This window comes from Apus apus, chromosome 1 (genome assembly GCF_020740795.1).
Source record: "Apus apus isolate bApuApu2 chromosome 1, bApuApu2.pri.cur, whole genome shotgun sequence".
Lineage (NCBI taxonomy): Eukaryota > Metazoa > Chordata > Aves > Apodiformes > Apodidae > Apus > Apus apus.
The window spans coordinates 149,429,435-149,455,621 of NC_067282.1; the positions used below are offsets into that span (position 1 = coordinate 149,429,435).

Consider the following 26,187-nt stretch of genomic DNA (forward strand, 5'->3'; position numbering starts at 1 on the left):
CTGAAGCTCTAAAATTAGAGGCTTGGGCAACTGAACTTGGTTTAAATCATCAGACTGGGCAGTGAGCCTGGCAGGTTCGGGGAATGTTACCTCTTTCCTCCCCAGCAGAGCATGGAGGTGGCACATACGTGTTTGAATGAGTGTCCAAAGTTCCTGTCTGACATGACCATGAGAATGCTGCACCCTGCACTGTTTTTTCACACATGATAATCTCAAGCCTGGAGCAGGATGCAAAGTTTGCTGTCAGCAGTAGCTCTGAAAAGAGTCATTATATATATCTATCTATATAATATATATAGATATATCTGTGATATGGAGCTGTTGGAGAAAGTCCAGAGAAGGGCCACAAAGATGATCAAAGGGCTGGAGCACCTCTCCTATGAGGACAGGCTGAGAGAGTTGGGGCTGTTCATCCTGGAGAAGACAAGACTCCAGGGAGACCTTATAGTGGCCTTCCAGTACCGAAGGGGCTACAGGAAAGCTGGGGAGGGACTTTTTGTAAGGACTTGTAGTGAGGCAACAGGGGGTAATGACTCAAAACTGGAAGAGGGGAGATTTAGGTTAGACATTGGGACTAAATTCTTCACTGTGAGGGTGGTGAGACCCTGGAACAGGTTGTCCAGGATAGCTGTGGAAGCCCCCTCCCTGGAAGTGTTTAAGGCCAGGTTGGATGGGGCTCTGAGCAACTTGGTCTAGTGGGAGGTGTCCCTGCCCATGCAGGGGAGTTGGAACTAGAGGATCTGTAAGGTCCCTTCCAACCCAAACCATTCCATGATTCTATGAGATATATTTGTCTAATACATTACATCCACATGGGATGAGCTAGTTTATATTACATGAAATACTTAGATTTGTTTATATAAATGCATGCTTTCATTCCTCTTCCAAAACACTTGAGTATAATTGACAAAGAAAATACTGCAACTTGAAAAAGGAACTCTGCTGTATAACATGGTTATAGATTTTTCTGGTGGTGACTATAAAGGTTTTAGCCAGGGGGTTTCAGGGACATGTACACTTACTTCCCAAAAAGCCTTTCACAGTCAGTCCCAAATACAGAAATTTGTGTTTCAATCTTTATTTTGGCATCCACAGTCTGAACTAACACAGTTCTCATTAAAGCTCATCAATTATTTGGAAGCTTCGCTTTTCTTTGTTTCCCATTAGAGTTATGAAACAAAAGAGGATAGGAAATTGCTAAAATTTGTCAGAATACTTTGTTCTTTTGCAAAATAGCTCAGACGTATTTGCTCTAAATGTTCATGAAAACTTCCTGGCAGGTATTCTCAAATGCTAATTGAAACTTTATGTGCCCCAAAAGTGGTTTTCAGGAAAAAGGGACGTTTACAACCTGTTAAAAATGTTGTTGTGAGAAAATTACCAGAACTTTTAATTTGCCAAAGAGGAAAACCACATTAGCTTCAATGTTTTGAATACACAACATCACTGTATGTTGCATGTGGCCAAAACAGCTTTTTCATCCTCTATCTGGACTTTGTCAACTACTGGAAAATCTGCAATGGCTTAAAAAAAAGTAAAATAACAGGGTGACAACTGGGCAACAGTGTTATTTATCTTATAGTTCCTCAAGCAATAATTTTCCTGTACCTGGGTGAAAAATTGATTGTGAAAGGTGACTTTAAGGAAGATAGTATTACAGTGAAGCTGTTGTATCAGTTGGTTGCCAAGGTCCCTAGTCCGAAAGAGGAACGTAAACCCCAAAGTATACAAGGTCCCAAATCTCCTGGAGGAGCATTCCACAACATTGTCCTGCACCTTATTACCACAGAACAGCTAATAAAATCCTGTGCTTTAATAAAGCTGGCTGCAAAAAGACTGTTCCGCTGTTCAAACAGTTGAGAGCCAGACTTTGCCGGTCTTTGATGAACAGCAAGTTAAACAGCTGCCCAGGTCAGATTCTTTTCTGGCCATGCATGGAAAAATGATTATTTAGTGGAAGTGCAAAGATGTAGCTCACTTGTGAGGGTGGGGGGAGGGGGGAGGTTTAATTTACTCTGGCAGATGCAAATCTTTGTTGCATTAATATCTTAGTTACTTGGATGGCTCTGGCTCTTACGAAAAGTGATAGGGTTTCTTCCTGCAGAAACTTTTGCTCCTCCTGAAATGGGTTCCCTCCAAAATCCATGTTTTCACTCTGGTGATGCAATCTTGAGATCAGGAATTTTGTGAGGAAAGTGATGTTCTTTTAGCTTAGCCCGGTATTATCCTCCAGCTGGGTGTGCCTGGGAATGCAGACAGGGCCCTAGGGCAGGCAGGAGAGCCTGGGAAGGTACATCTCCTTCCTCACCTTTGCTGCCAGCGAGCTGCCCAGGGGTGGCCAGAGGGCAGCAAAGGTCCTGCCTGGCAGAAGTGGGACCTGGGAGGCCACCCTGCCCTTATCCTACTGCCTGTGGGAAACCAGGGCAGGCCCAGGCTGCAGGGCATCCGTGCAGATGAGGGAGATGCAGGTGGCTGCATGCCACAGAAAATGGTGGTAACAGCCTATTTACAGCAAAGCTGAGTGTTTTTCAGGGCTCCTCTTCTCACCACCAGCACCACTGCCTGCATGTGAGTCTGATTACTCCTCTGCTTTTACCTGTTACTTGGCCCTGTGGAAAGCTGCGTCTTCACTACGATACTGCCTTTCGCTGCAAGAACCGGTAGCACTTTGGCTGTTGGTGCCTGTCTCTCATTTTGGAGCTGTGCCATACCTCCATGGCTTGCTTTCCTTCCTGAGAGTTAGCCCTCTTTCCTCACCCTGTTCAAGGGAGGATGAGGAAGAGGGGGTCCCACAAGAAGGGACCAAACTCTTCTGTTGGAAAGGAGCTGCCATGTCTCCTGTCTCTGCAGCACTAGAGCCACTTTCAGGTCCAGCATTAGACACCTCTAAGGGCCAGGCTGTCCCACACCTGTCTCATCTCAGTGGTCTTCTGGCTAGGCTTGAGGACAGCAGATACAGTCTGACAGGTGGGAGAAAAAAAAAAGTCCCCAAACCCTGACCATTGGCACAACTGGTTGATCATCATTGTCTGACAGCACATAGTTCAGGTCAGCTCCCTGACCTGGTGGAGAGCTACGGGGTCCAACAGGATCAAGAAAGCTCCTGGAGCATCCCAGCTTTCTCTAGAGCAGGCATGAGCACAGATTACTGAGCTGCTGATGTGCTTGGGAATCGATCCCTCTGATGGCATGCCAATCTCTGTGGGGTACCTAGGCAGGCTTTTAGAGATTGGTGGGGAAAGAATTACTCAGACCACCCATCTTAGCAGGCTAAATTACCCGGGTAGTCTCTTCAAACTCCTTCTGCAGTCACGGATGAGAGAGAGGACAATTCAGAGTAAGGGTAATTTGGGTGCACTGAATGACCCTCTGCAGGAGTTTTGCTTTCCCTCCCTTGACTACAGAGGGAGCCTGGGGAGACCAGCTGGTTACACTTAACTGCTAAATTGGTTGCCAAAAGATGGGTGGTGAGAATTCCTTCCCATTTCCCCTTTGCCATGGGCCACACTCTTTCCTGAGAAGGATGCTTGCTAGCTCTCTCTTGGAATTTCAGAGTGCCCAGTGCACTGGGATACAGCCCCTTAGGAACCATCCACCACAAGACGGAAGCTGCATCGCAACAGTTGATAGGTACCGTATCATTTGTGTGTAGGATTTAATGGACTTTTGCTTAAATAGATCCTTTAAAGCAGCTTTGCTTTTAGGAGCCTGTTTAAGAACTTGCCTTGGTGTAAGAAGAGTTTTACTTGTGTTCTGAAATTTAAAAGACTAAGTGAAACCCTGAGCAAAAATTGTAACTGGGGAGGTGCAGGTAAGAGAGAGAAAAAGACTTCTAAGTTCTCCCCAGATGTTACAAATGAAGAGGAAGGTGAAGCCATTGAAAATAAACCCATTGAGACTGCCCCTTCCTCTTTGCCTGATAAACCCATTACAAATTAAACCAAAAGCAGCCAAGATCCACAGGCTTCAGGGCATCTGTAAGCCCTCTTTTACCTTTCAGAGCTCATAACCAATGCTGACTGTGTGCATTAGTGCTCATCTAATCAAAAAAGCCAATTTTTCATTCTAGAAGCTTAAAATGCAAGTTTCTGCCATAAAACAGCCAGCAAGTGTAAGAATCCAAATGTGAACCTAAACTACCAGGATTCTAAGGCTTCAGGATTATTTTATGCTCAAGAAGGGATCTTGCCTGGTAAATCACAGTGCTGGGGCACATCACACTTTGCAAAGCATTTGAAAAAACAGTAGTTGATTTTTTAAATGTATTTATTTTTTTCGTTTTTGAGAAGGGAGTAGTGACTGCCTGGATTTCCTCCTGTTTTTGCAGTCCCCAAATGTTCAGAATACCCGCTTGGGGAGGAATCATTCCCATCTAAATTGTAAAACACACTTATAAGTAGATGAGAAAAGCATGAACAGGGCTGTACAGAAAACAAAACAGCCAGCAACAAGATCTTATTTTGCATGCTCCTCACTGTTGTATTTTTTCCCCAATTAGCATATTTTAAAGACAAGCCTTTAAAAAAAAATAATTCTGCTATCTGTCTGAACTCTTCTCAAGCTTTGAACTTTTCCATCCTTTCTATTGGTTATGGCCAAGTGACCCATATTTAAAAAGCATTTACAATAAAATTATAGCACTTTCTTTTGTGCTGCCGGCTTTCCCAGTGAAAAGCTAAAATGTTTTAAAATTGTCACTTTTTGACAGAGGTAATGGCTGTAATATATTTAGTCTCTTCCCCCTTGTTGTGCTTAAAATGGCTATGCTAATAAAGGGCACAGCTGTCGATACTTTATGGCCTGCTGGGGGGAAGAGGGGGAACGAAGGCAAAAAACAGATTGACTGTGTGTCAACAAATGCAGCTGGGAAAGAAAAAAAGAAGCCCCTTGAAGGCCCCCGCAACTTAAAGTCCAAGATAAATGATGTCCCTATGCTTAAAAAAAAAAAAAAAAAAATGGAGGTTGGAATTCAATAAAGGGGGACTGAAAAGGAAACTGCTTAAAACTGAAAGCCTTTTCTCTGCCTCTAGACAGCTTACAAGAGAAATGAGCAAAACTGACCACAGAAAGAGGGTGAGCGGCCAAGAAAGAAAACAAAAGCCTATCCTGGAAAATATATTGCGTCAACGAATTATCTGAAGTGCATTATCGCCGGCGGGCGGAGAGCGTACAGTTTAATGGAGACGCAACAACAAACTTTTACACGCCGCGGCCTTTTGGGGAGCGGGCTGCTTTGTGCCCAGGCCGGAGGGGAGGGGAAAGGGGAGCTGTGATTATTCATAACACATAAATAAGACAGGGACCAAACAATGGCCTGCAGGGTGCTGGTGAAGGCGGCTCCTTAGGGAGCTGGGCTGGGCTGCCCCGTGGCTCCTGCCCGGCACGGCTGTGCCCGGCGGCCTCGCTGCTGGCACGCCCTGCTTTGGGGGGCTTGGGGTTTTTCCCTGGGGCTATTTGGCCTTTGGGAGGCACCATGGAAAAGAAAAAAAAAAAAAAAATCATGCTTTTCCCCTTCCTGAGGACAGCAGCCATAGGAGAAATTGTCATTTTGTGTGCTGGCAGCTCTGTAAGTCCTCCCACCTTAAGCATGGTGGGTCAGGCCCCGGCAGCCTACACAACGTGGCAGACACTGTCCTTCATGCTGACCTGTAAAAGCAAGAAATGAGACTGGCAGAGAATGACCACTCTACCCAAACCTCGGGACAGGGAAAGGCCATGGGAGCCATGCTCCAGCAGGCCAGGAATGGCAGGGGAAGAAGAGCCGCTGCTTTGAGGAAGCCCTGCTGGTAATGGCTGTCCTGTCCCCACCAGCCTGGCAGTGCTGCAGCAGAGGTGACAGCAAGGCTCATCCTCTCAGCACCAATACGCCTCATCCATGGTGTAACCCAAGGGTGTAAGCAGATGCTTTGACTGTGGTGGTTTTGTTAGTTGTTAAACTAGCGGTGTTTTTTTTTTTGTTCATTGCAACACGTTTTAGGACCCTATGCTTTAGACAGAAATGATTCCTCAAACGGCTGACAGGGAGGCAGAAACCCTCCAGGATGTCCCAGGGAGAGGCTGTGGAAGGTTCTGCCTGGCCAGCCACAGGGGAGCTGGGCACATCATGGAATGGTTCGGAGCCCTTCCTGAGGCACAATGAGAGGGGTAACAGGGTTGTAAGTGGCGCAGGGATGGGGAGCTTGAATTACTGCGGTGAGGAAATGGCAATATTGAGTGCAAGCTGCAAGAATCAGGCAGTTTTCATTCCCTAGGTCATGACGCAGCTTGTTCACACGGAGGCAAACCCGTAATAAAATAAGGAGTGACAAGAAGCCATTCGTTCATTGTCATTTCTTGGACAGCTATGGAAGATGAGGACAGTTTTTCCCAGCCTAAGGGAAAATGCTTTTGCAAGAATGTCTTGTGTTTCCCAGAGGTACATCAAGAGTACGGGTAAGGCTGCATCAGTACCACTGTAGCTTCTGTATCTGCTCGGTGAGAACCAGGGTCCAGACACTCATGCTACCTGTTTTGGGCCTGGAAAGAGGCTTTCTGGGAAATAAAACACTTGGCAGCAGGTGAGGCCAGGAGAGCCAGTCAGCCTATGAATACCCTCTGCTTCTGCAGTTGGAGGGCAAAGCGTTGCAGTCTGGGATGGGATGTCTTACTTTTAGGAACAATATGCTTTTTTATCTTTCGCCTTCCCACTTCTGGCATTCCCCACCACCACCATTTCTTTAAAATATTTTTCATTCAAGGCCTTTTTTGCCTGGTTGGTTGCTCCCATTCAAAAACATCTGGAAAAGGCTTATCTGTTTTCTCAGTTTTCCAATTTTTGTGTGCATGTGTTCTTTTTAACCTCAGCAAATTCTCTAAGAATAGGAGGAAGGAAAAAATAAGTAACCAAAGACAAGGCAAAATCAGGAAATCAGCAAAAATCCTGAAATTAATTAAAGCAGTCATGTCAAATTTTTACTAAAACAGCAGGACATTAAAATGGCACAGAAAGTTCTCATTTCCTTCTGTAATTGTTTGGAAGAGTTTAAAAAGACCATGAGTTTTACTATTCCTGGTAGATTTCACTTGGTAAAGCCCTTGCACCAGTAGAGGTCAATACCTCCCAGACTTTCTGTGTCTGTGAGATGAGCAGTTTGGCTTTGCTTTGCTGTAGAGAAGAGTGGAGTTTTGTGTGGCTGATGTGCAAGAAAAACTGAAAAGTAGCTGTGCCTGAGGACAGAAGAGGTAAGAGATTCCCCTCCCTGTGTTTTGGTTTCTCTGATGCTGCCCTGTTTTGACTTTGGAAAGCAAACTTCTCTGGCTGTGATGTCTGAGTCCTGCTGCCTCTTTGTAGTTGACAGTTGGGGGAAAAAAATTGAGATAAACAAGGGAAAAATACCTGAACTCTGAGTGTGTGATGCAACCAACATGTTTACCGATGTGGGTTGATATGATTTTAAAGACATAGGTTCTCCTGAAGTTGGATTAATGGTGGAAAGGCATGGTCCCTGCTTAAGGAAGAAGTAAAATGTTATGAGAGAAAGCAATGCTAAAGTTGGTGCAGTGCATATAGCATGACCATAAGTAGCTCAGCAGTATCTGAGCTGTAACTGCTGCTGGAGAACATTGTCTGAAGGAAAACGTCCTACAGGTTGCTGGAAAACCTGTGGCCCTGCGGGACTCCACGTCTATATCTGTGACTCGGAAAACAACCTGACATTGCTGGAGGTAGCAGGGAGATGGTGTGTAATGGTCAAAGCCAATGAGTTACACAGAGGTTCCATAATCCCTGCACAGGGAATGCAGGAAAGTGCCGTTGGCCGTAAGGAGTTGATCCCCTCCTTACAGTGCTGGTGAGACTATGTGGCCAGCTTCAGTGCCTGTAACTCACGTATCTGCAGAGGCCTGAAAAACCCAGTGAGATGATTTACAATCGTACTGCCTAGCACACTCAGGGGAAGGCTAAGGGGAAGCTGTGTGGGAGCCAGAGCAGATGTTTTTTGTAATTTTTGCTTCGCAGACCACCACAATTTTCCAGGGGAGGTTCAAACCCGGGATAGCGGCTGTTGAGCTCATAGACTTGCTTTGTTTAATTATTATTCACAGACTGTTTAATAGGGGCCTGGAGACTCTAGGAACCACCAAGAGCCAGAGGCTGACAACCACCAAATATCTCCATAGGAAGAAGGTATATAAAACTTTGATTTATTTAATGAAGCTGAAAAAACCCCAAACAAACCCCAAAACAATATTTTATGTGCATAATTGGGCATTGAAGAGACAGGCTGTGAGGTCTTGTGGGCCTGTCACCTGAAGCTCTTTGGTTGGTCAACTTGCCTTTGAATCTGGGTCACTGCTGCCATTGGTGTTACATGTGCTCTTGTGGGGCTGGAGGCCCCCAAAATGTCTGTGCTTTGTACTGATTACTTGTAATGCAGGTCTTCATGTCAAAGCCTTTTAGGTAGATTGTCTCTCATGGTCCCTTCAATCAAAAAATTCCCAGCAAGCTACAGGCCAAATTTTACCTCTTGTTACTAATATTTTTTCAAATTTCAGGCACCTCTGCACATTGCCCTCATTGCTTGGTCTATCAGTTTTAATGGTTGATTTCTTAAATGTCTTGTGTCTCAGCCAGATCAGCCTGATCTTTGAGTTTGGTGTTAATTCTCTTATTTTCAGCCCATTCGGTGCATGGGTCCCTCTGCCTCGTGCCCAGGCTCTTTTCATCTCTGTTGTCCTTCCACTGAGTGTGGGTGATGGGTGGATTTCTCAGAGGTATCAAGTCACCTAAAATTGAACTGAAAAAAACAGGGAGAGGGGAGGGAAGGGTGCAGGTGTGTGCTTAGCCAGAGGATCCACATGAAAAAGAAATTAATAAATACCTTATTGCAGGTAGGGTTTTGGGACAAGCTGGAACCTTCTTAGGTGCTATCAGCAACTGAGCACAGGTTGGTAGGAAATGGGTTTTGCTGGTTCTTATGTGCATGAGCAGAGAGGCCTTCTCAGCAACCTCTTCAATAATTGTTGCATCCTTCTAATAACCTGCTTTCTAATCACCCTGTCACTGTGTGTAGGTACACTGTATGTGTTTCCCTCCTTTCCCTGTGCCCCCTCTGGTAGCTTTTAAACCTGCTGATCAGTTTCAGACTTACCTGCCAGTGCAGTAAAGGTGTCAGAGATGGGACTCTCCTGCATGTTTAATGAAAATCTGCGCCCTAGAAAAAAAGAGGTGCAAAATGGGCCCCCATTGAGGGAGAGGCTGCAGTACATGCTTGTAGTTTGCTGGAGAATTTCCTGTGTAAATACCCCAGCTCAGCTGCCCCCTGGCCCCCATCAGATACACATCTGCAGGAGGCCAGATGTTAACCCTTCCAACACACCACAGTGGTTTTGCTGTACTGCCTCGTATTACCTCTCTGCTCCTGTTCCTTTCTCTCCCAGAAAGAGAGCCCCTGACTTTCCCTTGCCAGCTGATGTTTAGAGGTGAGTTTAGGGATGCTTGGGGGATGTTCAGGAGATGTGCTAGAGCTCAGCACTGCCTCCTTGCTTCTCCACTATTCACATGAGACCCATCTTGGGAGGCATTACTCACTCTCCAAGGCTGCCCATCTCTCCACTGACACCAGAGCAATCTGCAGTGGATCAGACACCTGTTTTTCAGACAGTTAAATCCTTGAGTTTAATTTTTAATACTGCCTTTAATTCAGGTAGTTAAATCATCTGAATGCTTAAACATCTGAATGATAACTCAGCAGATGTGTTTTTCCAGGGGAATTAGGAGGTTTTGCCTCCCTGCTGCCCCTGAGCCGTCTGGTGAGGTGCAAGCTGCTCCAGCCAAGCAGCCTGGAGTGTCTGTGCCACCCCTGCCCACATCACAGCTGTGACCATCCAGTGTTTCTGACTGGGAAGGAGGCTCCCACAGGCCATGGCGACTCACCAGCTGAGCACCACGCACACCCACGCAGGGGTGCCTGAGTGTATTTTTAGGCTGCTGCTAATGTTTCAGAGTGAGGTATGAGATGGCTGGGAGAGATGGATTTCATCCAGACTTGTGTCTCTGTCACAAAGAGAGGCTGTGGGTCAGTGCCAGGCAGGCTCTCCAGCCTTCTGCTTGCCCTTAGGTGGGGATGCCGCAGCTGCTGGAGCAATTTAGGGTGTGGATAACTGGGGAGAGCAGCCTCCAAATTACCGTCTGCTTGCAGACCCTTGTATTACCCCAAATGAATTTGTGCTGATTTGCAGGGGAGGACATTACAGTGCAGGATTCCGGGCACTGCGAAAAGGATTTAATCCAAACATTTGAGAGTCAGAAAGCTAGCTGGATCCTGACAGTCGGTGCAAAGCCCTTGCTGGGTTTCTGACCCTCAGAAATCTTCCCAGCAATCCCCATGTGATCAGTGCTTTGGTGAGGAACTATATAAAAATACTGAAGGTATATGTTACACAATAAGGTATTTGGGATCACAAGGGAGACCTTGCCAATCTAGCCATGAGGCATTTGCATATATATATAAAAAAAAAAAATAAAATTGCAGCTTCTTTCAGCTGCAACCTAAACTTTGTGCTGAGTTAAATCTCCCCAGCCCTGGGCTGATCCCTGCAGCCCCTCCCGGGTTTTCAATGCATCCAACAATGAAAGTGAAATCCAATCCCATCCAATTAGAGGAAAATGAATGGCTCATCTACAATAAATGGGCTCTGAATAACAATAAGCCAACAAGAGAGCAATGAACTGGAGACAGAGTACAATCTTCCTGAATGTTAATCGGCAACTAACTCCACAAGCTTCTTAGAGGTGGAAAGAATTGGAGGAAAATAGATTAGGGAAGCTTTAGAGCACATTGCCTTTTAACTGCTTAGGCCCTGCATTTTACCTAAATACAAGAATGTTTCTAATGCTGCCTTTTGCAGGGTGAAGGGGCGGGGGGACTGCTCGGGGTGTTAAATGTTTTCAGTTTATTTATAATTTGATGAGGTAGGTTCTACTGTATACCCTCTAGTATTATTTCATGGTTTTATTTATTCAAAAGTCCCTTTTTAGAATTACAAAGTAAAAGGGCAGAAAATGTTTTCTGTCGATCTGAGGATTTGGGGAATGAGGCTGAATGAATCCAGAAGTCAGCCTGAGACTGGAGAGGAGCTGGAGAGGCAAAAGAGAAAGGATAAGGAGAACTCTGCAGTTCAGCAGCTGAAGTGCTGTATGTACCCAGCAGGCCCTACGGATACTGCCTGCTCCTTGGTTGCTGGTACACACCTTTTCACACCCTTAAGACTAATACCTGCAGAACAACCCAGCTGTTGCTTTCCACTGCTCTCAGCCCCACAGGTAATTTTTGTAAAGCCAGGGAAGGTGCAGGATTCCTCACCCATCACCAGGAGAAGCCCCCACAGCTATGCAGGCTCCATATTCAAGGTAGCCAGGTCTTACCAAGCTGAGATGGGTTGCCCACCCCCTCCATTCACGCTATTAATTTCCTAATAAATTTTTTTTTTTTTACTCTCCAGGCAGGAAGAGATGCTATTCAGCTGGACTGTCATTGCCATCTCCTTCTGCCTACCTTCATCCACAGGAGTCTAACTCAAAGGCCATGGAGCCCTACAGGCCAGCGTGGGCCTCTGATCAAGCCCCATTAGGTGAGAGCAGGTTAACCTCACTGCAGCCTGGGCACCCACTTTGGCCACAGGGGTGGAGCGTGAAGGAGCACATTGGTTCTACAGGAAGAAACATGGTCCTGCACTGATGATGTACAGTCATGGTGCAATGGCAAAAGAGAGCATGTGGTGAGGTCCACCAGCTCACAGCACTCATTGCCATGGAGAGGCTGGTTTTGTTGGTTTTGACAATCCTAGTATCTATAGTAACATATACAATATGCATATATATTTTTATATACCTATATACACAAGCAAGCTATCCCTTATTGCTCCTGAAGAAAGTTGTCAAGGAGTGTCTTGCAGAAATCATGTCTTGCAGAAATCATGAAAGTAAAGGGCCTTGAAAAAGTGTAGCGATGTGAGGGAAGATGCCCAAGTGGGCAAAGAGGCTGAGAGTACGTGTTCCCATCAGTGCCAAGGAGGGTCCAAAGGCCTGTGAGGGTGCTCTGAGCCCTGCACTCCTCTGCTCCTTTGACATCTGCCTATGCATGCTCTTCAGAGTGGCTCCCCGAGGAGGGATCCCTAATAGCACCCAGGGGGGCTGCAGGGATGGCACACGTGGCTTTTTTTCTCTGTTGAAGCTGAGCGCTCAGCTTTGACATTCAACTTGTGCTGCCAGGGCTGCTCTTTCCCTGCAGGAGTGCAAGGGTTATGCCCCTTACCACAAAAAAGCTACGTCTCCCATAAAACTATTTCAACATATAAGGGCGACTAAATAGACACCGGTTCTGCATGGTGCCTCTGGCACCTGGGACCCTCAAGACCTGAGACGCTGGCTCCTTGCTGAAGGAAGGAGTCCACCTCCCTGCCTGCTGGTCCGTCCTGCCCCGGGACTCAAGATTGGCTGGGCCAGGGCTGGCGTGCAGATGGGATAATGTTCTACGTTTATACACCTCTGTTTTGTTTATCAACACGTATAAACCCCCCACACTCCGTGTCCTCATTCCCTTTTTTGAGCAGAAGTGCGTACTACACGTGTGTGTGTGTGTGGGGACATTTGGCAGGTATCAACTAAAGCCTAAGGCAGGGGAGTTGAACTGCTCAAACCCCTCCTTGATCTGTCCTTGAACCCTTACAAGGAGAGAGGGAGGTCCCTGGGCAATCCTGAAGCTCTGGCAGAGGGCAGTGGGGTCCAGCGCAGTGGAAAGAGGTGGGGTCAGCTCCCAGCTCCTAAAATAGGCGATCCTGAGCAAACTGTCTTCTACAGCCCACCTGTGTGTCTCCTCAGGTATGCAGAGTGCAGGGATCCGTAGAGAGTTAACCAATCCCCATCAACATGAAGCCTGAATGCATTAAAAAAAAAAAAAAAGCAAAAAAGGCATGGAGTAACTTTGAAATGAAATAATGCAAAATACCTTTATAATTTATTCTATCAGCAGGGGTTATTGATACAAATATGTTTCCTTATCACAAATGTCCTCCCAGAGGCAGGTCTGAATTTGGTATCTCAATGCCAAAAAAATTTTGCTAACAGCTCCATAGGAAACCAAAGTACATTCTTTCTGTGTATGGCAAGATAGGAATGAAGAGAGGAGCCATCTCCCCCTTTCCCTCTCCTAATCTGCTGTAGAAGAAAAGGGTTGCTCACTGTATTATTTCAGAGGAGCAAGAATTTGATGGGCATATAGATAAGCTACTAAGTAATATACATGAGGAGCTAAAGGAGATTTGGAAAGGAGAATTACTCATTTGTTAAATAACAATTTGGTCTCAACAGCATTAAAATAAATTTCCAAAGGCCATTGCTTGTTTGAACAAAGAGGGGAAAGGAGCTGCTAGAAGCAGTTTACACAGTTCAAATATGAGGGGCTGTGTGCATTAATTAGTAAGACCAGCGCTGGTGCTCAGCAGGTAGCACAGAAAACACATTTGTTGTAGTGTGCTGGACATGCTCTGGCCAGCCTTTGGGAGCAGCATTGCACCCTGCCAAACTTAGCACTGAGAGCAAGAAATATCAAGAGGAATTTCAAATTCCTTAAATACATTTTTTCTAAAAACTGACTTAGACTATTGGCCTACAACAATGCACTGGCAGTCGCCAGTACAAGCCCCTGGCTTTGACCATTTGGGGGCAAAATACTGTTCCTTTCCCTTCCAGCAGCCTCAAAGCACCATCACCCTTCTATCATCCCCTCAGTTATAAACACAGAATATTTGCTGGAGCCTCCCACCTCATTTTGTTTCTTAGCTTTGGTTATCACTAACTGCATCAGCAATTCTTGGGTTAGTCTGGGCTTTTCAACACAAATGTTTTGCTCTGCAAGGCCAGGGAAGAGTTAGGACTGCTTTGCTCCCCAGATAAGGTGTAGTGTCACTTATAGCCCAGGCCCAAGTATCTTAAAAATACTGAAGCTCTTAGCACTCTAGCCGCATTATGCAAGAACTGCGTAGTTTTATGCTCATTGTATGACAAAAAGGGCATGGCACCTACCATTTAAACTCTTGATATATAAAACCAGAATCTGGTAACTCAGTTTACCCAAAACAGCACTATCTGTTCCTCATGGTTATGCCTGTGGAAACAATGGTACTGCTCATGTAACAAGTTGCTACTCATCGTGGGGGCTCAGAGTGAAGGTTTGGTAAGGTGAACAACTCTGATGAAAAAACAATTTTCTGTGAGAGTTTCAGAGTGGGCGTTTTTATACAGAAGAGCAATATCCTGTGAAAACAAATCCCCTTTTCATAGGTGCTCAGCAAGTTTTCATTTTTTGGCAGAAAGGGGAACCTCCACTTGCTGCAGTGACCATAATGCCTCCCAAGAACTGCGATCCAAGGGTCCTGATGTCTCATCTTCTATTGGAGCTGGACCACCTCTTCGATGAGGACCCACACTGGGAGCTCCCCGGAGGCTCGTGCTCCTGTGGCACACAGTGGGCAGCCAAGATGCTCAACAGATGGATGACCTTCTCTGAGCCTGGGGAGCTTCCTCACCAGGGACCTCAACAACCGTGCTCAAACATCATCCCTGAGGTAAGGCGGCTGTGGTTTGGAGGCTTAGAACTGCCCTCATCCTTCTCCCTCATTCCAGCTCCCTATCTCCTTGTGCCCTCTGAATGGCAGCCTGGCCCACAGCAAGCTGGCTGCAACATTGGTAGAAAAGCACTTCAAGAACTTGCTCATGGCAGAAAGCTAAGCCTTGCTGGGCTACAGGGAGGGCTTCCTGCTGAGACCTTTGCTCATGGCAAAAATCTCAGTGCCTTGCACAAGGTCTGATCTCCCTGCTCCACTGGCCATGGTGGGCTCCCCCAGATCCAAAGCATTTTGGCCTGGGGATCTTGTGTCTTCCCTCAAGTCGTTTACCACGCTGAGGACTCCCATGTCCATGTGTCACTCAACCCTGACTCCCCTCACCATGTCTGCATAAAATGCTTGAAAAGTCTCTTAAGGCCCCTCCATCAGCTGTATCTTTTTGGAAACTTAGGAGCCAAAAACCTGTGCCTTTTACCTTGCCCAGTCCTAGCCGTTTATTTTTACCTTCTTTACTACAGATTTACCCTCTCATAATTTGTATTCCCAGCCTGCCAAAAAGGCTGATCCCTGGAGCACAGAGCAGGGCCAGCACTGCCCTGGCACTTTCACAGGGCTGCTCCTGCTGGAGCCGCCTGAACAAAGCGCCATTTCAGTCCAGCCTTGGTGCCCATGGCTCCCTACAGGGATCTCTTCCATTTGTGAGGAAAATCTGGCAAATTTTTGCTTTTTCTGTCCTGACCTTTGTGACTGTTCCCATGTGAGAAGGGGTAATTCAGGGACAGAAAAACTTGGGGCCTGGAGGCTCCCAGCAGAACAAGGATGACCAGACACCTTGCCCTCAAGAATTTTTATAGATGTTGCAGATTTGTGGGTTGATAGTTAATGACTAACTCTTGCTATGTTAATCTTCTTTTGCTCTCTTCTCTGTGTGTCTGCCATCTGGTAAATGAAGCTGGGCAAAAGAGTGTTAAAAATAAGGTAAAAATTATGGTCAGGCAGTTCTTGGAAGGGAAGGTTGCCCAGATTACTTTTTAAATTATTGACATGAATATCTTTACTGACTCCAGAGATACCAGTTACTTGAAAACGAGTGCTTACTGAGAAGTTTTCTGTTTATTAAGTGATATTTTGAAAGAAAAGCAGCTGTTTTAGGAGAATATCTGGCTGGAAGGAGACTTGTTCTGGCCGTGCTGGACTGCACCACACACATGGGGCCAAAAGTGGCCTCGGGTAATGCTGGTCTACCGAGAGACCAGTTGTACTTATCATGGCACCTATGCCCAGGGGAGAGTGGGATTTAACACAGCTTTCTCTCTTCAGTTACCCCACCGAAAAATGTAGGCAGATCCCCATTTTTTGTGACTCCTTGAGTTGAAGTGTCCAACAGTCACTGCATCATCCAGCTCCTATTCCAGCTTTGGGTACTCATCGTTTCCTACATTTATCTTAGAAACCCATGTAATTTTAATTCAGATTTATTCCTGATACTGCTTTTCAAATCCTGGATAAATGTTGCTGCGATCAGCTTGCTTTTATTTGAGTGACTGACTACATCAAGAGTGGCAGATACTTTGTTCACCTAAATCTCCTAGAAGAGCTCAACTCTCTAGACCAGTATCTATATCCAGCATGTCATCGCTCCCCCTCACCCCAAATTCAGGAACTACCATAATGCTGTAGCATTCCCACCATCAGCAGGAAGCCCAAACTCAGATCCACCTAATCGAATGTGCAGACCTCTGCCTCATGAACTCAGAGTGCATCTTTATTAGCTGAAGCACTGCAGGGAAGACCAGCTCAGGTCTTCAGACACAGCTTCGCTCTGCTCAACTTGCCCCCCAAAATGAGATTTTTAGAATATCTTTGCACTGGGGCAGCCAGGATTTAGTCTGCAAGCTCCTGCTGCACCCTCCACTTTCTGAGAGTTTGCAGCCCTTCCACATCCTTAGAAGCTGCCAGAGTGTAGCAGAGTTCATTTGAATTTGAATAAAGTACTGAACTTTATTTTGAGCCTTAAAATTCAAATCAGAGTGCGATGAACACACGCCTAGTGGATGTGAATTTAAAAAAGAGCCACTAAGCAACAGTAAGCAGACCTGCCCATGTTTCCTATCTCTCTGGTTTTATCATCTGGAGAGGAAACACTGAAATAAAAGCCTCTGCATTGAAACATGTCCCAAAACCTAGTTCTCACTGAAAGATTTTTCACTGATGTTTTTCTGTGAGAGGAAAAAAGTGACTCCTTAGGTAATATATCCTTGTTTGGTTTTCATAGAAATATCAATTTGGTTAACAGAGAGAGGCTTCCCTAACTGTCTTAGGTTAAAAAAAAAATATTAAAAAATTTGGGAAAAATAAATTAACTAAAACACTAAGATTCAACTTCAGCTCTCTTTTTGGCAGATTGGGCAGTTTTGTTGTTTTGGAAAGATGGTCAAACCTGAAAGTTTTTTCAAAGTTTGCTATAGGGAAATGGCTGTGATTTTTAGTGGGTCTAGCAAGAAATTCTAAACAGTTTGTCAGAGAGAGAGAAAACCAGCCATCCTGTCCCTAGAGTTATACAGGGCTCCAAATTGGCAAGACTCACCAGGTAATCCTTTCTCAGCAGACGCTTGCAGAGAAACTATCAAACCAACCCAAGAATAATAAAAATGTTAATGATAGGCTTTCTCTCCCTACAGAACACATGGATTTTAATGCCTCTTGCAGGGATTTAGCATATATGAGAATGTGGGATATTTTTTTTACTGTTCCTTCTTGCTCTTGTGAAATACTGATGTTTTCCAAACATGATGCTCCACTCTCAAAGACTAAATCCTGAGCTGGTAGAAAATGGGATAAAGCAGCTAATTCCCTCTGCAGCTATACTGATTTGTACCAGCTGCACATCAGCCCCATTGTATCACCTAGGTACAGAGTGGAGCTGCTTTAATTCTTTATTCTTGTTTGATATCAGTTTCCAAAATGAAATTGTCTTACAAAGTGCATGTTTACAAATGAATCAAAATCCATTGCACTGAAGCTATTTAATTGTAAGCAGGTTAGATCAGCCTTCTTGAGATAAGAGCTTCTGATTTTAGTGTCTCTTTCTTGTGCAGGCTTAAAACTTTACTTGCAAAATCTCCTTGTATTCCTTTGAACTCCCTTGGGAGATTAAAAAAAAAAAAAAAATACTCCTGTTAACACTGCCTCATTTCATTTTTAAAGGTCATGCTTAGAGCTGGCAGTTGTTATAGGAGCTGTCCTCTGTAAAGAAAAGTCTTAACTAGCCAGGCACAGACTTAACCTCACCATCGAAAAACTAACATTGTCACTAGGATATGGAGAAACCATGGTGAAGAACTAGCAACAGCCAGACCACGGCAGAATGAGCAGTCGGCATCTGCTCGGTGGGCCTTTATCATGCAGTGTTGTATGTACGATTCAAAATGCACAGAACGATTGTTGAAATGATGTAGACAAATTGACTCAAATTAGTTTAGCATGGGCCATGCAAAGTTTAAGCTTGTTGAGCCCAGACACATAGCAACAGCCGCCGTCCTTTGGAAGGACGGGGTGTTGGAAGCGCTAGCGAAACGCGGTATTCCAGCCCACGTTCGCCGGGATCGCTTTTGTGCCTGCTTGCCTCTTTTTCTTTAGTTTTGCCTGGCTCTAAGAAGTCTTGGCAGAAGCCACCCCCGCTGAAGACTACGCTAGCCCTGATAATTTTATAGAAGTACTTGGGAGCTTTAATGTCATTTTATACTTCCTTAATCTTTTGACTGTTACTTAATGACAAACAAATCCCCAAAGAACTGGAGGGGGGAAGATTAAAAGGATTTTGAGATTGTGTTCTCTGCTTTCACTCAAACTGTCCCAAATCCTGCCAACACAATTCTCCAGTGCCCTATGACACCCCTTCCCAGACCACCAGGAGTGAGTTTCTTATTGTATTTACAGTAATCTAATTACAACAGTTCTTCAATTCACAGCCAGCTTTGGTATACAGACCTTAGCAAGAACTCTCCTCTCAGTGCAGATCACAAACTTTAATCTTTTAAACTAACACACTCACAGAAGCCCCCTCAAAAAACGTTCTGAGATGCCTGTGTAAGCTACACAGATGTGTTCACCCTCCCACGCCTGCCAACGCTTCTCTTGGCTTTTTAAGTTTGCTTTTGTGCCAATTTACTGCCTTAAGGTAATGTGAGAGTTCCTAAGAGATAATAATCTGTAAGGTTATAAAATAATGGTAAAAACAGGTTGCCTGCCAGAAAATTTCTTTTAGAAAAAGATTGAATCAAAGAATGCCAGATCGGAAGGGACCTCAAGCATCATCTGGTCCAACCTTTCTAGATAGTACTACAGTTTATATGAGATGGCTCAGCACCCTGTCAAGCTGAGACTTAAAACTATCCATTTTTCTCAATTTGCATGGTTTCTTTATTATTTTTTTATGTGTCTCTGTATTTCTGTAGTTGAAGAAATACGTAGGTAGAGAAAATAAGGCCTGAACATTTTACTTTAAAATGAAATATGGTCTCACTTTAAAATTGTCACTGTCCAAAATAATTGGATGCAAATCTTAAAGCTGGATAATTTTATTTAGAAGAATCCGGTGAAAAAAATGTAGATGGAGTTTGTATGTAATAAAAATGTCAAGGAAATGACAACTAGAAAGATTGTTTTATAGGAAGCAAACTGTTAACCAAAAGTAGAATCCACAATGAATTAACAAATCTGGACATTCTTCAGTGGGTCATTGCAGCCATCTAGCTACATATACAAGTATTGCACTATTCAGTTTCGTTTCTGCCACCGGTTTTCCATTTAAAGCTTTTGAGATAATACTGGGTGTACCAATATACATCTTCTGGAAGTTTGAAGGAGCTTTTATCTTCCTCCAGTCCGTATCTGACTCACTGAGCTTTGCTTACAAAAAAAGTCTAATGCTGAACTCATTAACATTAATAAGATCTTCAGTCCCAAATACAGGAATAATTTAGGTAAAATATTACTATAAAACTTAGGTCTCTCCTTTTACTGTGCCTTTTAGAAAGTGAACAGAAGGCAGAAAAACATGCGTGTTTGTATTTAATTTGAAAGTATTTACAATCCTTAGTTTGGCTTTTGGTATCTGATTGGTTTCTGTGAGGCTCATCAATCATTTTGCTTTTCAGTATGTACCAGCATTCATGTCATGACAGAATTGCTTTGATATTTAATTCCTCCTGTTGAGACTCATTGCTATGCAAGCTGAAATGAGCTGGAGAGTCAAACCTCAGCTATCTCATGTTTTCTGTGAGCCTTGAAAAACTGGGAACACAATAGCATCTTTTCTGGTCTCACATTTCCTCTTGAAAAACTACTTCAAATTCACATTTGTGCTGCTTTCATCTGAACAAACTTTCCATGGTATTATTTGATAAATGAAGCAATGATTTACTTTGTAAAATCTTTCGGTTTCTAGACAATGAGCACACACCACTCAATCAGAAGAACCTGGAATAATGAAATGGCTTTGAAAGGTAATATGAAAGAGTAAGAGAAAGCAGCTGCTCGCAAATCTGCCATCTTTCATCAGAGTGTTTTGGAAATGACAGATTGAATGTAGTAGTTTATTTATGTGAGATCTACTTTAAGTTTTAATCTCTGGGATGATACATCTAATCCTCACAGTCCCGTAATTTTTCAGGTTGGACAGCATACAGAAAACACTCTTACCCTTATAAAAACAAATTTATTCACCAATTTGAGAGGTATTCATGAGCAAAGGACTCAATCTCCCCTAATAAAGGCAAAACTTGCTTGCTGCAAAAGTAGGTGTGGAGTAGGGAAGCCCAAAGTGTACGAATGCCATCTGCTGGCTTAATTAAAAATCTGACTATGCAGCAACTGCTGCTGCTATCTTTGAAAACGGATGGGGGGTGGCAAATTTAATTTCATGCATTGGCCTGAGCAAGTCACATTATTCCATGTCTAAACTCATGTCAATAGAACAAGGATCAGGCTGAGATTATATAAACCAAACCTGCATTAATGTGTATGTCTGTGCTGGAGCATTAAGTTTGTTGAATGCTTTATGTTACTAGAGCTTAGTTACATCAGAAAAAAAAATAAACGGCATCTGTGTCTGCAGATTTGCTGAATTTCATGTTTAGATGTACTAATGCTCATGTAAGTTTATACCCATTAGACTGATGTTTTGGGTGACACATACAGTGCTGCGTGGAAAGGGCTCCGCACAGCAAAGCCAGATCTGGCCTAACTGATTGTGTGATTTTTGATGTCCAAAAGGCCTGTGATCCTGAGGGCTATGCCACAGCCAGCAGAGCAGTGGTTTTATAGCCAAGGTATGTGCGTAGTGTGCCCCAGGTGTGGGATGCTGGGATTTGAGGATGTGAAGTTTGCCAGGCTAAGATTTAAAGCACAGTTTGCATAGCTGACACCACAGTCTGTGAGGACTTTGCAATGAACTATCCTGTCAAATGTACCTGGGAGAAACCTGCTCTGCTTTTGAGGGCAATGATCTGGCTTGCTCTGGAAGAGAATCTGGAGAGAATGAGCTGCCCAGGAGGGGCTGGGTGTAAAATACAGAGCAACACAACTGGGCATAGAGGAACCCATGCCTCTACAGCAGCTTGCATAGGCTACAAGGACAGGCCTCTGTGAACTTCTCCATAGGGGTGAAAGTGCAAAGAACAGCAGCAAAAAACATGTATTTTTTAATTAAACCATGGACCATGTAATTTTTCTTGAGTCCGATCATTTCCATGGGTTAAACCAGTATGAATTTTAGAAATACTTCATGAATACTTTAGGGTCTGTTTTCTCAGCACATTCCTACAGAAATGAATAATTTAGCCTGGAGTATGATGCTAAAAAGCAATCTCTTCCTAAATACAGTCAAGCCTGTGTCTTGTAGGAGTGCTGGCACAGACCTGTAACATGCCCAGCCCTATAGTGATGGTCCAAAGAATCAGGAAATAAAAACAAAATATGGGTCCTCACCATTGCTTGCTCTTCTCTCCTGGGCTGAACTCCAAGTCCAGGTGGGGAGGATGATGGTTCCTTGCTAGGCTCACCCCTAGGGGAAGCTGAGTGTGGGCCTCCTTTCCTAGCACTGCTCATGTCTGGCAGAAAAGCTATCAAGAGAGAGATCCAGTATGTCCTCTTGTTTCTTTTTAGTGAGACCGAACCAGAGAAACAGCTGGTTCTTAGGGACTTCCTAGCTCACATATCGAATTCTTTGAGGAAACATCAGACTGCAGTTGGAGACAGGGCCCTTTATTGCAGCAGTGCAGGGCACAACCTTTCCAAATTTGACACAGACCTCCAAATTCATAGGACTTTAAAAATACCAAATGTTGAGTGAGTTTAACTCGACCCTACTTGCTTTCTGATTCCTGAGCTACTAAGATTTAGAGACGACTCATTCATTCTCCACAGCTTTGCTCCAGACACCACGATGCAACAGCACTGACCAGTGTGTGATTTTATCTGTACAGGGATGAGATTGACTCAGGTGCTTTTGCTTAGAAATACCAGGGTATTTTTAGACAGTATGCTTACAATTTGTGATCAAAATTATCATATTGTCATTTTATAATTGAATGAGAAACCGGAACATTCCCTTTTTACATGTTTGGCAAATTCTCTTGGGTCTATATATTAGCAAATGGTGCCATCTCTCACTCTGCATCTCTGTAAATGCACAGTGAATATGACACACTGTTTTTCCAGTGAAGATCCATGCTTGTAAGGCTTTTCATGGTTCTACTCTGAAAAAAAATTTCTTTTATTCTAGGTACCTCATGTTGCTCAGAAACAACCCAGAGCCAAGAAAGCTGAGAAGGTTGTCCTTATTTAGTGTCTGAAGACTAAAACAGGGGCAGAGCTGACCATGTAGCTAACGATGGGAAGTGCTTAATTGTAAGTCAACAATGGGATGTGACTAATGAAGACAAAAGGGTTGCAGAACTGAAAAGTCACTGAGTGCACTGTATGGCTGACAGCAACTCCTGTCAGTCCTTGTAACCCCAAGCCTACAACCACCTTTTTGGGCTTCCACTTCCCTTCCTGGTAGCACAGCAAGAATTTCCAAATCATCCATGGTAGGACCTTGCAAAGCCGCAGCTCCCACCACGCAGTTTCAAGCTGGTAGCACACACCATCTCTGAGACTCAACCTCTGCTTGCTCCACAGCATGTCAAAGAGTTGTATTGGGATGTCCCCTAAGCAAGGACAGCAATTCTATCACTTCTTTCCAAGAAAGGACTTCTACATCTTCTACACACTGTTAACTGCAACACAGGAGTGAGTCAGTGCTATACAATGCAAGTAAGTAATTATACCATCATCAGCCTCATCATCACTGTTATTATTTTTATTCTTTTCTTGCAGAGCAAAAGGAATTAAAATAAGTATAGGGTTTGATCAGAAAAAATGGGAGAAGGAAGGAAAATATACTCCACATAAAGAAGGTACAAACCTATTGTGCAGCTTTTAGATCTAGCTGTATATATATGTGGCAGTGTTCAGAGCATTGTGTCCAAGGTCTGTGAAACCACATGGCTTCCTTCACCTTTGAACATTCCTTTTATCACTGCAACATGCCAGCTATAGGTATGGAGTGATCAGGCAGAGATCAGACACAGCATCACCAAGGCACAGGGTTTTAAAGTATTTACTTTGTAGCAGTGTCAATACTATCTTCTTACTTGAAACAGGTGATTTGTAGTTCAGAATTGAAGTGAAGGTACTTTTTCTGAGTATGCCTACACCTGATTTACAGCTCTTTGTTTCATATCTGTCTTTTCTTTGTAGGAATAAACACAATAACAGCAAATAAGAGTCTCTGGCATGTCACTGCTGTGATATGCACACCTCTGGCATCCAGGAAGGACCAGTGGCAATCCCTTGGGTCTCCTGAGTAACAACTAGCAATGAAGCAATGGTCGGACTGTTTACTAGATGTTAAGACAGATTGTGGAATGTTTTATTGTTACACTACCACTTCTGGAAGGTACCAAGAGTACCTGAAAGCACTATAACCTGGTAATTCAACAGCCATAACAAACTATGGAGCTCCTTGCCTGATTTTCTAAATGCCTGGTTGACTCATCAGTCCACTGGGGAGAATAAGGGAGCAGAGAAGGGAGTTGAATGTCTAATTAAACTGATGGAAGGTTATGTACTCAGCTCTGCAGAGTTCCCTTAGGTGATAAAAGCAAGGAAAGAGGTGCTTTGTTTGTAACCTCAAGAACATGGAAGGGCTTCTTGCTGTGGAGATCTGTAAATCTCATCACGTTAATGTTTTATCTCATAACAAAAATGGAGGCATGGTAGAGACAGACTTGAGGAGTGACCTCATGCCTAGCACAGCTTGTTATTTTAAATGTCAGTCTCTTGGGGGAGGTTCCCGTGCCAACATTTTTCTTCAGGGGTTAGATGTTATGAATGTGGGTGAACACACACCCAACCTGTAACTCAGTCAACCTTCCACCTTCATAAAACAGAGCAAAAAGCTTATGAAAATGCACTCAGAAGTAGAGCACACAGCTGGGAAACAGCAAGAAGTGAATTTTACTTAAAACTGGATAAAAAAAAATTAGTTTCTGCATTTTGATGCAGCATGCCACACCTAGAAGATTAAACAGCAATACTATCATTTATACCTATTTATTCAAGGCAGGGATCTGACCTTTCCAGGCTCGTTTGTTTTGGCAAAGTTTGCTCATGCTACTCATGACTGCTCATATTCATAAGACGTGCAAGATTGGAACATCAAATAATTGCTGATAACATAAAGAAAGTGTGATAGGAGGAACAATACTGTTTCTTACTATGTGATTATGGCTTTTTTTCTTCGACTCTGAGAAATAACTTCAATTATTGGATCACTTTCCTGTCAGTGTAAGTTTTTTCATTGGCCATTGCACTTCCACAGATATGAAGCTTTTCTATGATCTTTGCAACAAATTAATACATTAATTAATACATTAAAGTGAGTACTATAATTCTCCTGAATAATAATATTGTAATTATTTTGTTGCAGGCTTGTCAGCGTCCACCCAATCCTTCTTTCAGTTGTCTGGAGGAAATGTCACCCTGTAGGTTGAGCAACAGATCCAGACTGCTTCAGGGGTTGGGTGGCTTCAGTCTTGTCACTTGACCCCAAAATGACACCATGTTCTGACCTATAATATGAGAACTATTAAATCTATTCACCTTTGTAAACACTAGTGCAACATACGGTTGAATAGCAGTATGTACATTTAAAATGTTAATTAAACTGAGGCAGAGCGCCAAGTAATCACAAAGCAAATGCTACTTGAAATAAGCTCATTAATAGTTCTGCTGCTGGAACCAGTTTTTTAATGGCTCACTAATGAGCTGACTACAATCTGCAAAACCACAATTCTTGATAATTTTTTAAAGTATATAATTATATTGCGATAATGGTTTGAACTTGTGTGTGCATATGCAACAAAAAAGATACCTCTGAAAGGTTAACAACCTAAGACTTAAAATCTCTACTTGCTTATTCCCAGTTTGTATTGGGATAACTCTGCAGTCAGCTGTGTTATAAAACAGAATGAGGATACTTTGGCTTTTCTGTTGGTAGCTGGCACTCTAGCTGTACTTGTGTAGGATGTTTGATTTGGTAACTTTCTGAACCATCAACCAAAACTGTTCTACTATCAACTCATGCCTCTGACTTTCTTTCCTACAGTCACCCAGTACTCCTAGCAGATGGACAGTTTAATTTTCCATGAGATGAGATACATCTGCAGTTAAGCATGTCTCTCCATATGCAATGAAGATGTTATATAGGGATGCTGCTCTTTCATTCTAACCTGGTTTTGTTAGTAAGGTAACATCAGCCAGTGACCTCACTACCAACAAATGTTGGATACTAATCTCCCTCCCTTCCTTCCAGCACACCAAACACGAGCCTGATGCTCTCCCTGATGTTGAAAGAAAAGGGGACAACATCCCCACAGCTTTGACTTTTCACACTGGCTAACTACAATAGGAAAAATGAAACTGCAAGACATACGAGTTCAGGAGGCACACATCATTTTAAATGAAGTTCTGCACTGAGAGAGTAGGACTTCTCTCAGGACTGTTTTCTAAGTCTACATTGAATCTTAACACAGTCAAACTCCAGCCCTGACTGCAGTTCCCCACAGCTACTGCAGCAGTAGAAACAACCACAATCATAATAATGAAATACAAAATGTATATATTTTTACCTTACTTCAATTATTTTCTGCATCTGTAATCAAAGTGCTTTCACAGATGAAGTCTAAAAGCCTATAATCTGAAAGTTGTTAAGAAGGTGCTTATATGCTATTTCCAGCAAAAGAAGGCTATTAATTTCTTATAAAGACTAAATATGAATATACCAACAGCAGACCACCTTTGAGACTTATTTATGAAGGAAATGTTTGATGCATGAAAAATGAAATGAGATCCAAAATAGTCACAGTGAGGGCACCTCTGCCACCAAAACCTTTTCCTCAGCATCAGTGTTGGTTTAGCAAAGTAACAAGGACGCTGCTCTTTTTGTTATTGTTGTTTGCAGAGATGCCAGACTGA

The 26,187-nt window shown here is 43.6% G+C and overlaps 2 long non-coding RNA genes across 2 annotated transcripts; both read left to right on the plus strand.

Annotated features, from left to right (window-relative positions):
- The first annotated feature begins 7,167 nt into the window (after positions 1 to 7,167).
- LOC127393506 (uncharacterized) lies at positions 7,168 to 14,530 on the plus strand. The gene is made up of 3 exons (XR_007891485.1): positions 7,168 to 7,221; positions 11,482 to 11,610; positions 14,350 to 14,530. It is a non-coding gene; the product is annotated as an uncharacterized LOC127393506 (long non-coding RNA).
- A 25-nt stretch (positions 14,531 to 14,555) lies between these two features.
- On the plus strand, positions 14,556 to 24,512 carry LOC127393469 (uncharacterized). The gene is made up of 3 exons (XR_007891465.1): positions 14,556 to 14,604; positions 22,391 to 22,923; positions 23,410 to 24,512. It is a non-coding gene; the product is annotated as an uncharacterized LOC127393469 (long non-coding RNA).
- The last annotated feature ends 1,675 nt before the right edge of the window (positions 24,513 to 26,187 follow it).